Below are 12,026 nucleotides of genomic sequence, written 5' to 3' on the forward strand. Positions count from 1 at the left end.
CAAAATCTTGAGGGAAGATTTGAGGCAACAGCAACAGAAGGACATGGCAGCAAGATGCCTGAACAATTTGTCATGTCACAAAATACTCAAAACTTCGTGAATTATGCAGGGATTCAAGCCACTGCCAAGTGGTCTGTGTTTTCCTAAGTGTGCAAGACGGAAAGAAGCTGCAAATTCTGTCTTCTGAAAACTCTCTGGCCTCAAAGCATGTAATTTCAAACCCATTGTTTCTCTCTGATCGGTGTTGAAATAGGTGCCAGGTTTAATCTCAGGAGTTTTGTAATAGACTTGCTGGATGTATTTAAGTGACAACCATATATTCATTGCCCCTGTGTTAACAGGGCCATTATCAAAAGTCTCAGTGGTTATTGGACAGGTATTTATACTACTGCTGACACAGGTAATTTCCTTCCATAATATTTTGTGTAGCGTATCAATATACTTGGTAAGAACATGTCAAATAAAATCTTGTGTTTCATTTCCTGCATTCACCTCCTCCAGAGCAGCATGGATTTGATGAAGTATAACATTCTTGCAACCTATACAGATGCTTGGATACCTTTCAAAGTGTCACTGTGGTTGGGCTGTTTCTTTGCCATTGACTTTTTTTTTTTTAAAAGAGATTTTTTTATTTTTATTTTAGCATGTAGTAAAATAATACAGAGATTCTTAAGGCCGTTAGGTATTTTTCAGATGCCTGGCTGACAGTCAGTTGATGACAAAGGACCGCTCAAATCTTTAAGCACCCTAGTATCCTTAGGCGCCCTGAGTTTCTGCTTGAAGATTCCTTTTTGGCAATGGTGAAGCCTCTGTAGCCCACAGAAGCAGAAAAGGGATGCCCAGAGCTCGTGGGCTGCACTCCATCAGGCAGCATAGCTCTTGGCAGTCACAGGGCCGGGTGCCATGGTCCCTCTGTCTCCTTTTGCCACGATAGATGTTAATTCATAAATGTGAGGGCATCTGCATGCCAATGCAATTAACTGAACAATATGTTTTCACAAGCTGTTCTGCAACGCTTTGTTGTGAAACTGAGATGACTGTGTGGATGGAGCATGTGTTTAAATAGTTCTGTCCAGATACGCGGCAATAAACAGCTTGAAGTTTTATGGACAGATAAAACCCTCCCTTTGAAGAGTTTACAGCAGTGCTGTCTCCCTTTTATAGCTACTCAGGCTATTTGTGTTCCTTTGCTTTGGAGAAAGGACCACACAGCACAGTCCCTCCTGGGCTGCACACGTTTAACATCGCCAAGGCAAGCGCTGGGCTTGCTGTAAGTGCAGAATGGCTGTACCATGATGGTGATTTATCTTCAGTATGTGTGGGGGTACCAGCGTCATGGGCAGCAATTGAGGGAAACGTGGTCGCCAGGAGTGAGGCATTATCATCACAGGGGTAATTAACGCAACCCTTCATCTCCTGGGTCACCACGGGGAAAGATGGTCACTGAGATTAGCCACAAGCTGGTGGGCATGGGGAATGGGGTTACAAAGGCAACGGAGCCTAGGGAGGATGGATCCCGTTTTGCCATTAAGGGAAGGGCTTTGTGTGGTCAGTTGAGTAGTTCTACTGGTTGCAAGTGAGAGCTTGGGTTTGGACCTTGCACGGAGACCTTACACACACATCCAAAGATAGAACTCTGCTTCTGGAGCCAAAACTCTTAAGTCTTTTGGCCAGACCTTTCTTTCCTCCAACCTGCTTAAAGTGTCTTCCCACAGAGCCCAAAAAACATATGAGTAAGTTTGCGTGCATAGAGTCTCTTGCTTATTAGGGCTGTCTATTTAATCATGTTCGTGATTAATTGTGATACAGTTTTGCTCAAAGGCTGCTATACTCATGCATGGTTTCTGATTCATGCCAAACTGGAAGTAAACACTTGTCTTCCGAAGATGTATAAAATGTTTTTTGAATGTTTACTAAGCATGGCGCCTTTCTCTTCCCCAAGTAATCCAAAAAATTTGAAGGACCACGTCATATTGAAACAGAAAAGCAAAACCGTACATCCTGGCTGCTCTTTTTCAAGCACATTTATATTTCAGATCAAAATAGTTGGCACTCTTAGTCGTAGAACACTTGTAAGGAAGCTGCCAAAGAGCATTCTGGGAAATCTTCCTGTGTCTCTGGTCATGTTTGGCTTGCTGGAGATAAAGAGGATTTATGAAACTTGACAAATTCTAGTTTATAAGAAATGAGCAACCACAATTTCAGCCTCATCTTTGTCTGAGTAGCTCTTTGATTTGAGATATTTACCTAAGGTTTTGGTCAGGTGAGAATTCTTTTCCAGTCACTTTGGTGTTCTGCTCATATTTTATAGTGTTGATAATAAATTTATCCTGATAGCTGAATAACTAACTCGTATCAGCCGAATATAAAAAAGCATTTTGGGTTATCCAGTTTACCTTTTGTCAATATGTCATTGTACTCTGGATACTTTCTAGGGTGTTACTTGGTTTTATCTTGTGGCAATACCCTTCCCATGTGAATTTTCCATTTTCAGGATAGTAGATGATCTTGAATCATGTTGAAATCAATGAGTTGTAAAGGTGGCGACTACTTTGTCAATAGGACACATTTTCTTCAATACTTCTTTCTGCTAGAACATTGTGTTCGTTCTACTTTTTTTTCCTGCATTCCCCCTTTTCATTTAAATATTTGTGTCTCTAGGGTGGTCCTTTGTAATTTCAGATGCTCCGACTATTCTTTTATGTGTATTTTCCAACTGAATTGCAAGTTTTGCATCTTGATTACAGTGCTATTTAACACTGCTACACAAAGCTAAATTTTAATATTTCCTCTAATATCACTTTTCTGTGACCCAGAAATGCAGCCGTCTGAAATGCAATACTTCGAGGTTACTTTTGAGGATTTGTCGCTTTACTGGATTCAAGAAACTCATAATTACTGATTTAAAGCTTCCCTATTATTCTCACATTCTCTATTGTGAGAAGTAAATTCAAAATGCTTTTGCTTCTGATTGAAGACTATTTTTTGGCTCATAAAGTTTTCTTCTTTGTCGCTAAGTAACATCCACGTAACTTAAATATCAAGGCTTTAAAGCCATTTAAAATAACAGTTTGAAGCTTGCTAGTTAGAAAAAAAAATCATGAGCAAATTAGATTGACTTGCATTTTGCTTCAGAGATTTCGTATTCGTTCCAGCTACAATAGCGTGTTCAGTCAGACATCATCACTTGATTGCTCAAAGACCCAGCTAAACAATCTGGAAACCGAAATCCTATCATCTCTGTTACATATTCAGTGATCGAATAACATGCACTACCTGCGGTGTCTTGACTTTGTATTCATCTGACTTGGAAATGTAATTAATTGACTTCAATTGAACTCATCAAAGCATTCTTAAAAAGAGTTAATATGCGAGTTGTGCTACAAGTCCCTGAAATAATTACCACAAATTTATTTTGTTCGCTGGCTGCTGCTGTGTGGATAGCTGTCGCAGCCCCCGTAGCCGATCCGAGTGGCCTCCTTGTTTGCCTCAGCTGTTGGCATTTCTAGCAGCTAATTCTAAGAGGTCTGAAATTAGTTAATTATTGGAGGTTACATGTCTGGTGAGTGAGAACAGCTGTCTCTGTTTCAGCGAGCATTTTCCTCATGGATCAATAGCGATGTACAGCACTCAAGATTTGTGACAACTGAGTTATTATTCTCTTGAATCTGCTGGGTGGGGGGTGGGATGTTGTAGTAACTGATCATATTAATTGTGGCACCAGGCGATACGGCCCACCCTCAGGTTGTGCAGTGACTTTCATCGTAGATGGGAATTGGACTTGTTCTGGTTTGGGAATGCTTTCCCTCCCAAGCCAACTGGAAGGGAAACTGTGGACTCGTGTAGACATTGCGACTCACTGAAGTCTTCACCACGACTAGAACCTTTATATGTAGGTTTGTCAGAGGGAGTATGGAGGTTGGATTGAAGAAGGAAGCTCACACAGAGTTCTATTTCTAGCCCAGGGGATAATTTATTCAGGTGAAGCATGAGAATTAATGCTGGTCCAAGGCTCTTCTGGAAGAACGTACACTGCTCCTTATGCGTAGCTGCGACTTGATTTTTTTTTTTTTTTTGCTATGGCTTTGTCAAAAACTTGGTAGCTGCTGTATTTTTTTAGTCATTCTTTTATTTTTACTCATCTTTATTAACAATAATTTTTTAAAAAGTAATGGTTGTATATGTGGAGGCAGATAAGGTTTCAGAACCTAGATGCACCTCAGAAAGAAAATTTATGCAAATGCATTTTCATTTCAAAGACTGCTCGTTATTGTAAATGGCTTGTTAAATTGTTACAAAACATCCACATCGTTACGAACAATGTAACGGTTCATTGCACTGTTAAAAATAGTCAAATCCTGTTGCTGCCAATGCATATACCTTAGTTTGAGGTTGTACGTTTCCTTATGAATAGCCAGATAAATATAATGTGGCCAGCTATTTATAGTGCAGCATGCATTATGCAAGCTCTTTGATAAATTAAACAGCTTAAAGGACTCTCTAATGGGTTACAACCTCTGTGCTGTACAATTATGATGCATATGAAAGCCTAGATCAATGGACAGCTTTTAAAATCCATCACAAAGAAGGTCTAATAGTGTATATTAACGTGTGATATGTTAACAGCTCTTACTCTGGAACTTAGCATTCATAACCTCTCAGTTGGATTTTGTTTAATATCCTTCTCTTCCAGAACAAACTTTGTGTGCTTTGTCTATCTTCAAGGCCAGGCTGGATGAGGCTTGGAGCAACCTGGTCTAGTGGAACGTGTCCCTGCCCATGGCAGGGGTGTTGGAACTGGATGGTCTTTAAAGTCCCTTCCAACCCAAACCAGTCTGTGATTCTATTGCATTATTGTCTGGAGCAAAGGCTGGGTACATGCTTTGTGTATGTTTGTGTCCCTCATTTTTTATGTTAGCTTTTAATAGCGACACATGGTCATGGTGGAAAAATGTGATTGGCTAAAAGAAATATTAAAAAATGCAGTAGTTAGTTAATAGTACCAAGAGTTCCTCCATAGAATCAAGATGATGGCTTTTATAACTTCTCAATGCACCTTTAGGAAAAACTCTGGTTCATTCCTATCTTAACATTTTATGTACCTCTCATTGCTTCATAATATTTTGTTTCTGTAGAGGTTTATGTAACCTGGCCTATAGATCCCTGGCTCTAGATCAACTTTTTCACACTTCATAGAAAAGGATAATGGAAATGTTGAGATTTAATACAATAAACTAGGCTGAGACAGTATAGTTGTACACGTGAAGAAACTTACTGTGTCTGTGTATGAGGTCCTATTGCTGTAGGCTATTAATGTGTGACCTGAGTTAGGTCCCTGTTACTATTTCCATCCAGAAATTAATTCCATTCCTATAACCATTGCCAAAGGAAGCACATGCCTGAACTACATACCCCATTGCTTGCAGTCATCAATAAGGAATCTGGACTAAATCCAACAAACAGCATAGTCTGTGGAACTTAACTGTCAGACTTGACCTTGAAGGTACAGAGTTCTCCAGGCCCCTGACCTGCTGCCTCCGTGCATCACAGCTACCTCCATTTCTTAGGACTTGCTTTCTCTCTTATATTTATTGCCAGTTGGCACCCATATTCATTGTCCTTCCTTGATCCACAAATCTTGAATTTGTTTCTAGCCTGGGTGGTGTCAGAAGTGGGTTTCAGTTGTCCATAATAAAAGCAGAAATTGGACAAAGGTGGCACTTGCTAAGCAGGTACTAAAACTAAGATGGTCCCCAGGCTGCAGCAAGAATTGCTTGTTATTCCTGGAGGCACCAGGCCTCTGCCAGAGCAGAGCCTTAGTTTTCTGGAAAGATCAGCTGAAGGTGCCGGCTCTCCAGAGCTGCCCTCGTTGCAGTTCACTGAACATCTCCCTCGGGCCGAGACCCAAACGAGAGGCTGAATTTCACCCCACCTTCTTTTTTGCTTTCCTCTACACAAGGTCTGTGCAAGAGTTATTCAATCTGGACCTTTGCATGGATCAGCAAGATGCCTCAGCACCTGCATAGGGTTCTGCATTGCGCTCAGTTCAGCCATCACCTGGCTTAGACACTGCCTAAATCTCTCTTAATAAGTCATTGCAATCGAAGTCTATCACTTTGGCTTTCAGTTTCTGCATAAGGAGATTATGCCTAATTCTACCCCGTTGTTACATAGAATGTTCTTCAACTATGGAAACTAGCTATGGGATTTATAACCCCAGAAATAAGTTGCATGACTATAAAGGGGTGATCTCAGAAATACAAGTCAAAGTAAAACTCCCACTACTGAACGCTTGTGTTGTATGTAACAGCCTTTCTGCAGTTGTTGGCTGCAACTTTTCCTCTTGCCTTGGGTTTTTCCACTGTAGAAGTAGTGTTGGCTAATGCTGAGCACAAGCCAGTTGTGATTTCCTTATGGGAGGTAATGGCTGACTTAATGTAAAAACAATTTTAAAAACGCTTAATCTATGATCAGTGAAAGTAGTAGTTATTAATAGAACAGTAGGAAGTAAAATAATGTCTTTGAAAATATAGCATCCACTTAGTGGGAAGAGAAGAAGTGGGAAGAGTTGTTAATGAAGATAGTAAAGGATTGCTGAATCACAGTGGGCTTTATTTCTTTAACCAATTGTAGATTCATATATGCTTGTGATAAGGCACTTGGATTCCTGGTGGGGTAGACCAGATCCTGTCTTGATCCATGTATCTGAACGGCACCTTCACTATTGCATATGGAAGAGTGTTTGAACAGTGAAGTTGGTTTTGTCATTTTCTTCATCTGTGTGAATCACCGCCTTCCGCAATCTTGCCCAATTTTCAGTTAATTCTCTGAAAATTTCTTACCTTAATTACTCAAGTAGTAGTTATTTCTTTTGCTGCCTTTTCTATAATATTACTGACTGCTGTTTCTGTCCTACCTCCTAAAAATGGAGTTTGCCGATGATGGTGATTGTTTTTTCTCTTAGTGTTTTTAAAGATCCAGACTCAGGACTACATACATACCATTGGTAGTGATGGCAGCGGTGACAATGGGGACATAATATTCGCCTCCTGCACACTTCTCTCTGTTACTGCTAGTTAATGCCCTCAGCAGCTCCCCACTGGAAACAGTTCCCTTCTTTAACTTTCACCATTCACATCCGCAACTAACTTTGAATCACAGAATCACAGAATGGTTTGGGTTGGAAGGGACCTTAAAGATCATCCAGTTCCAACCCCCCTGCCATGGGCAGGGACACCTTCCACTAGACCAGGTTGCTCCAAGCTTCATCCAGCCTGGCCTTGAAGACATCCAGGGATGGGGCATCCACAGCTTCTCTGGGCAACCTGTGCCAGTGCCTCACCACCCTCTCCGTGAAGAACTTCTTCCTGATATCTAATCTAAACCTCCCCACTTTCAATTTAAACCCGTTATTCCTGGATAAAATATCTTTGTCTACCATATTCCATTTTGTTGGAAGACCTGCCTAATGAATCTGCCAAGCCATTCCTCAACTTTTGCCATGTTGTAAAGACTTAATTTTTCCAGTGTGGGATTTTGGAGGGGTCCTGCAGGAGTTGTGCACCCAAACCCACTGAAATGCCAGGGTAACTGGATACTCAGCTCAGTCTTGCTCCTTTGAAAGTCTCAGCTTTCATCTTTGTCTTTGCAAGTCATTCCCTCCTGCCGCTTATTCAGTTCCATATATATTTGGCTCAATTTTTTACGTAGTTAACTTGAAAGAGTAAGGCCAGAAAATCAATTATAAAACTAAATTGACTTCTCAATTGACGTAAAGAGAAATTCAACAAATAATATTACAGGATATTAGTTACAGTTTGCAGACTTTGAATTTTTGCATGTTTCCCCATGTACTCAGCTTGATTAAGTGAACATTTTTCCTACAGAGATTCTTTATTATTCAGAACCAGTAAAAGTGGGGGAGCGTATCGCATCAGCTCTGGCTTCTGAACAACATGGCTCATCAGTGCAGTGAGAACGCCAGCCTCACAGCTCCAGTAAACAAGTCGTTTATTTGGATCCTGGCACACACAAGATAGACTTTGACCTGTTTGAGTCACGGCTGTTAAACCAGTCTGCTACCCACCAGGAGGACATACGAGAAGGAGAATGGTCCCACTAGCCAGGAAATCTGGGTGGCTGTATGATGGCGTGGGCAGCGCTTAGCTGCATCCGTGCCCTGTCATCCAGCACAACAGGGTGCACGCTGGATGGGGAGAAAAATACTATTTTATTAAAAGAAGTTACTTATCTACAAATGATGCATGTTTTCTGTCTGCAGGTTCTTATTTTGAAGGGAGCAAAAGCAGGTATTTCTGAGATGGCACAGACTTAACTCCTTTCACAGCATTCATTGATTTTTTTTTTTTCCCCCCCTTTGGTAACATAATGCAGAGAAACATTAATTAGGAATACCTACCGAGATACCCGCTTTGATTTGTTTTTTTGTTTTAGGTTTGTTTTTGTTTCATTGGCAAATCATTTAAGCTATTAGTGCTACTTGTGAGGATGAACAACTGGATTCGTCGAAAAGACAATAAAATATTGGTAAACCTATAGCATAGGTTTAATTTTCACATAATTAAGAGCAATTGGTTATTTTAGATGACCATGGATATTCAAATAAGATTGCCATTTAAAATGCTTTGTCAAGGTGTGTGTGTCAGCAATAAGAACATAATAGAATTTTCTTCACATAGTGTAAGTAAGCATAATAGGCCCTGACAATGTATCTCAAGACTGTACCAGACTTTTTTCTTATTTGTTCTGATATTTCTTCTGTTTAGTTGTGCTCTCATCTGTGCAACTAATCCGCTTTACAGCAGTCTGAGACCTAGATTCAGGCTGCAGTGCCATTACATTTCTCTTTAATATTCACAATACAGGAATTATCCATACTTTCACCTGTGCTGGGTTCAGTGTTTGCAGGCAGTTCATTGCATGATAATAAGCCTGTGGTTTTAAACTGTTAGTTTTTTTTTTTTTTGTAACGTACTCTATAGGAAAATCATGTTTTAAATTCCCAAGCATTTATGAAAATGTATTTCTGGATGCATTGAGTCTTTTGGTTTTCTTTGCTGTTCCTTAGCAATCTTTAGTCCTAATGAGAGACTGTTAGGAATTAAATAGGTCATCTTCTTCAGTAAATGGCTGGGAATGCCTTTAATAGGGTTTTATTTCCATTAGGTTTACTTTGACCACTTCCACACACCCATTCCCGCTGTACTGGATTGCAGGAAAACTGCTGAGATCCAGCGGTATTCCCATAATCACCCTGGCTTCAGAACAGGCTTATTTAGACTTATCTCTGATTTGATTTAGAGATACAGTGCAGCAATCCTTTGTTCTCTTCACCACCAATTAGCCTTGCCTGGTGTCACTGGTGTTTAAACTTTGGTGCCATGCGTCCTTCTTCCTGAATTAGTTCCTCTTGGCATGACATATGGAAGGGGCAGCCGGGGTGGGGACACCAGCAGCAGCGCTGCGTTTCCCATGGCCCAACCAGTGCTTATGCTACATCCTCAAATTAAGTAAACCAAGGGAAAAACTTTGGAAAAGCTTGGCAGAGTCGGGTGAGACCTCTGCATGACATCCACAGAGAAGAGCTCTCTGCAGATGAGGGGTGAGCAGGAGGCTGCGGGAGGAGATTTGTGTGGATGAGCAGATGCTTTCCTCTACGTAAAGGGATTGTTTCCTGGAAGGCAGAAAACTTCAGGTCACGGCTTCCAAGTCTGCAGCTGAAATGGAAAGCAAAACACCCCTGTGCCACAGTGCTAAGAGAGCGAGGATGGGAGACTGCTAAAATCAAACAATTTTCATGCGTGGGATGTACAAACACAAATGAAAACCAGGCTCAGTTGGCTCATACTCACATGAAAAATGTGAACAAGCAAATCCTTGCAGGCAGTTGGGCATCACTATTTGTATCACATACTTTGAAAAGTCACCCCATCTGCTTGTCAGCATTGTAACTGATGTGCAATTACAAATGTCCTTCCTAGAAATTAAATCTGTGCTGTAACATCAGTTATTACTTAAAAATGTGTTAATTGGGCCAGAGATACTGTCCTGTTGTTTGGTACTATGGTGTTTTACCAAAAGTCTTGGGAAGAGGTGGGGAGCAGAGCACAGCAAAATGGCACAGTCTGTATCGCATTGTCCCCAAGGATCCTTACAAAAAGTTATCGGAGTGAATAGTGCCTAAAATAGCCAAATCAGGGTGGACAAGAGATGACTTTTATTAACATTAGATTCTTACCTTTGAACCACATTTCTTTTCCTTCATGTGCTTTTAAGTGTCTTTAGAACAGAAGTGTGACTGTATCGTAGCTCGGTATGGCCATGGATGTGGATGCAACACCCTGGGCGATCGGTGTCTATGATTTACAGGGGTTTCTTGTACTGTACATCACTTTTGTGCACAGGTGTGTGATCCAGGTGTTATGCAAACCCGAACTCGCCAAGTGCTAAGATCTTCAGTCAATACAAAGCCCTGCCCTGAAGATTCACAAATGAAACCATGCATTCTAAACCAAAATTGCTTCCAATATCAGTACAATCTAACAGGTGGGTATAACTTTCCAATATACTCTTAGTAGGAAGTGACACTAACTACAACATGTACTACATGGATGTTCTGCTTTTCCAAATATCTTTGCATAAAAGATTCAGCTCCTTGAAAGCTTTCTCCAGCTGTGTTTTTAGTCATGTTTGCTTGGGGTGTTGGTTAAAGACTTGGCATAAAAAGAGTTATGTGTAGACATCACTGATTTCACTGAAGTTAATTATATGCCTGCAGTTTTTTGTCCACAGGTTAGTGGGCAAATACACAGCTTTTAATTTGTCATTGCATGTTCACTGGAAATGAAAAAGGTTAAGTGGCATCTTTTGGTGGGTTATCAACAAAATTAATTACAAAATTCCAGTTAAAAGATTATCATCTGTGTGATTGCAGTGAATCCAATAATGCTAACCAAAGTCTGGTTTGAAGGCAAATATGCATTATATGAGTGGGCGTAGGATATTCAGAGCAAAATGCATTATTTAGGACCTTCGAAGTAATTAGATCTGTTGCAAACAAACTAAAAAAAAAAAAAAAAAGGAGGAAAAATTCCTTTTGCTTTGACCAGCTTGGATAAATGAGAAAGGCTGGGAGAGCAGAGGAGGAGATCTAAGAGAAGTTTGGGGGCTGGTGGAAAGAGAGAACAAAGCAGGAGAAAATGTTATATCTGAATATAAACTCAGCCTTTTTGAAATAAAAGCCCTAGAAACACCCAGGAAGCAGGACGATGCCTTTTTTATCATCACATTTCAGAAATGCAGAACATTTATGTGTTCATGTTTATCAGAGGTGGAAGACACAAAGTAATAGGTTTTCTTCTCATATGCTTCTTATTTGTTGGTGGGGTATGGAAATTTTTGTAGTTTGTGTTACGCTTTTTTGTTTATTTTAAATGGTGTTTTAAGGCTTATTTTAGTTTAGTTGTATTCTGACCATCATAATCTCAGACAAGTCATAAGATACGAATTTTCTTCTACTAGAAATACTGTTTTTATTTCACGAGTATTAGACCTTAGTTATAAATAATGGAAAGCTTTGCCTTGAGACAAGAAATAGGTTAAACCAGAGTTACCCTTGAAAAGCTTCCCCAGCTGTTTTATCAAAGTGAAATTGTGCTTCAGACAATAGTCTTGTAAATGTGCCAACTGGGTTGAACTGATAGGATTTATCAGCATTTAACAGTGTTCTGTGCGCTCGGCGGTACCGGTGCCGTTAAGGGGATATCTGGGTGCAAGGTGAGGAGTTTTTCCTCTGGGATTTGCTTGGTTTTAAGAGCGACTCTCTTTAGCGTGGGTCGTTCTTGGGTATGGGATGCCCTGACGTGGGGAAGCTCTGCGTTAGGAGAAGGTAACCCGCGTGTCGGGTGAAAGGGTGTGAAACCAGTGATGGCCATGACCTATGGCGTTGCACCCTGTGCTTTGTGTCCGCAGGCTGGAGCGGGTGCCAGCTGGGTGCCAATGCCACC

At 40.6% G+C, this 12,026-nt stretch overlaps 1 protein-coding gene across 1 annotated transcript in view; it reads left to right on the top strand.

Moving 5' to 3' along the window:
- LOC104507824 (thrombospondin type-1 domain-containing protein 7B-like) overlaps window positions 1-12,026 on the top strand; it is a gene marked incomplete at its 5' end in the record, with an annotated part of 35,267 nt that overhangs the window by 1,549 nt on the left and 21,692 nt on the right. The window lies entirely within an intron of this gene.

Source organism: Eurypyga helias, unplaced genomic scaffold, assembly GCF_000690775.1.
Source record: "Eurypyga helias isolate BGI_N326 unplaced genomic scaffold, ASM69077v1 scaffold5073, whole genome shotgun sequence".
Classification (NCBI taxonomy): Eukaryota; Metazoa; Chordata; class Aves; order Eurypygiformes; family Eurypygidae; genus Eurypyga; species Eurypyga helias.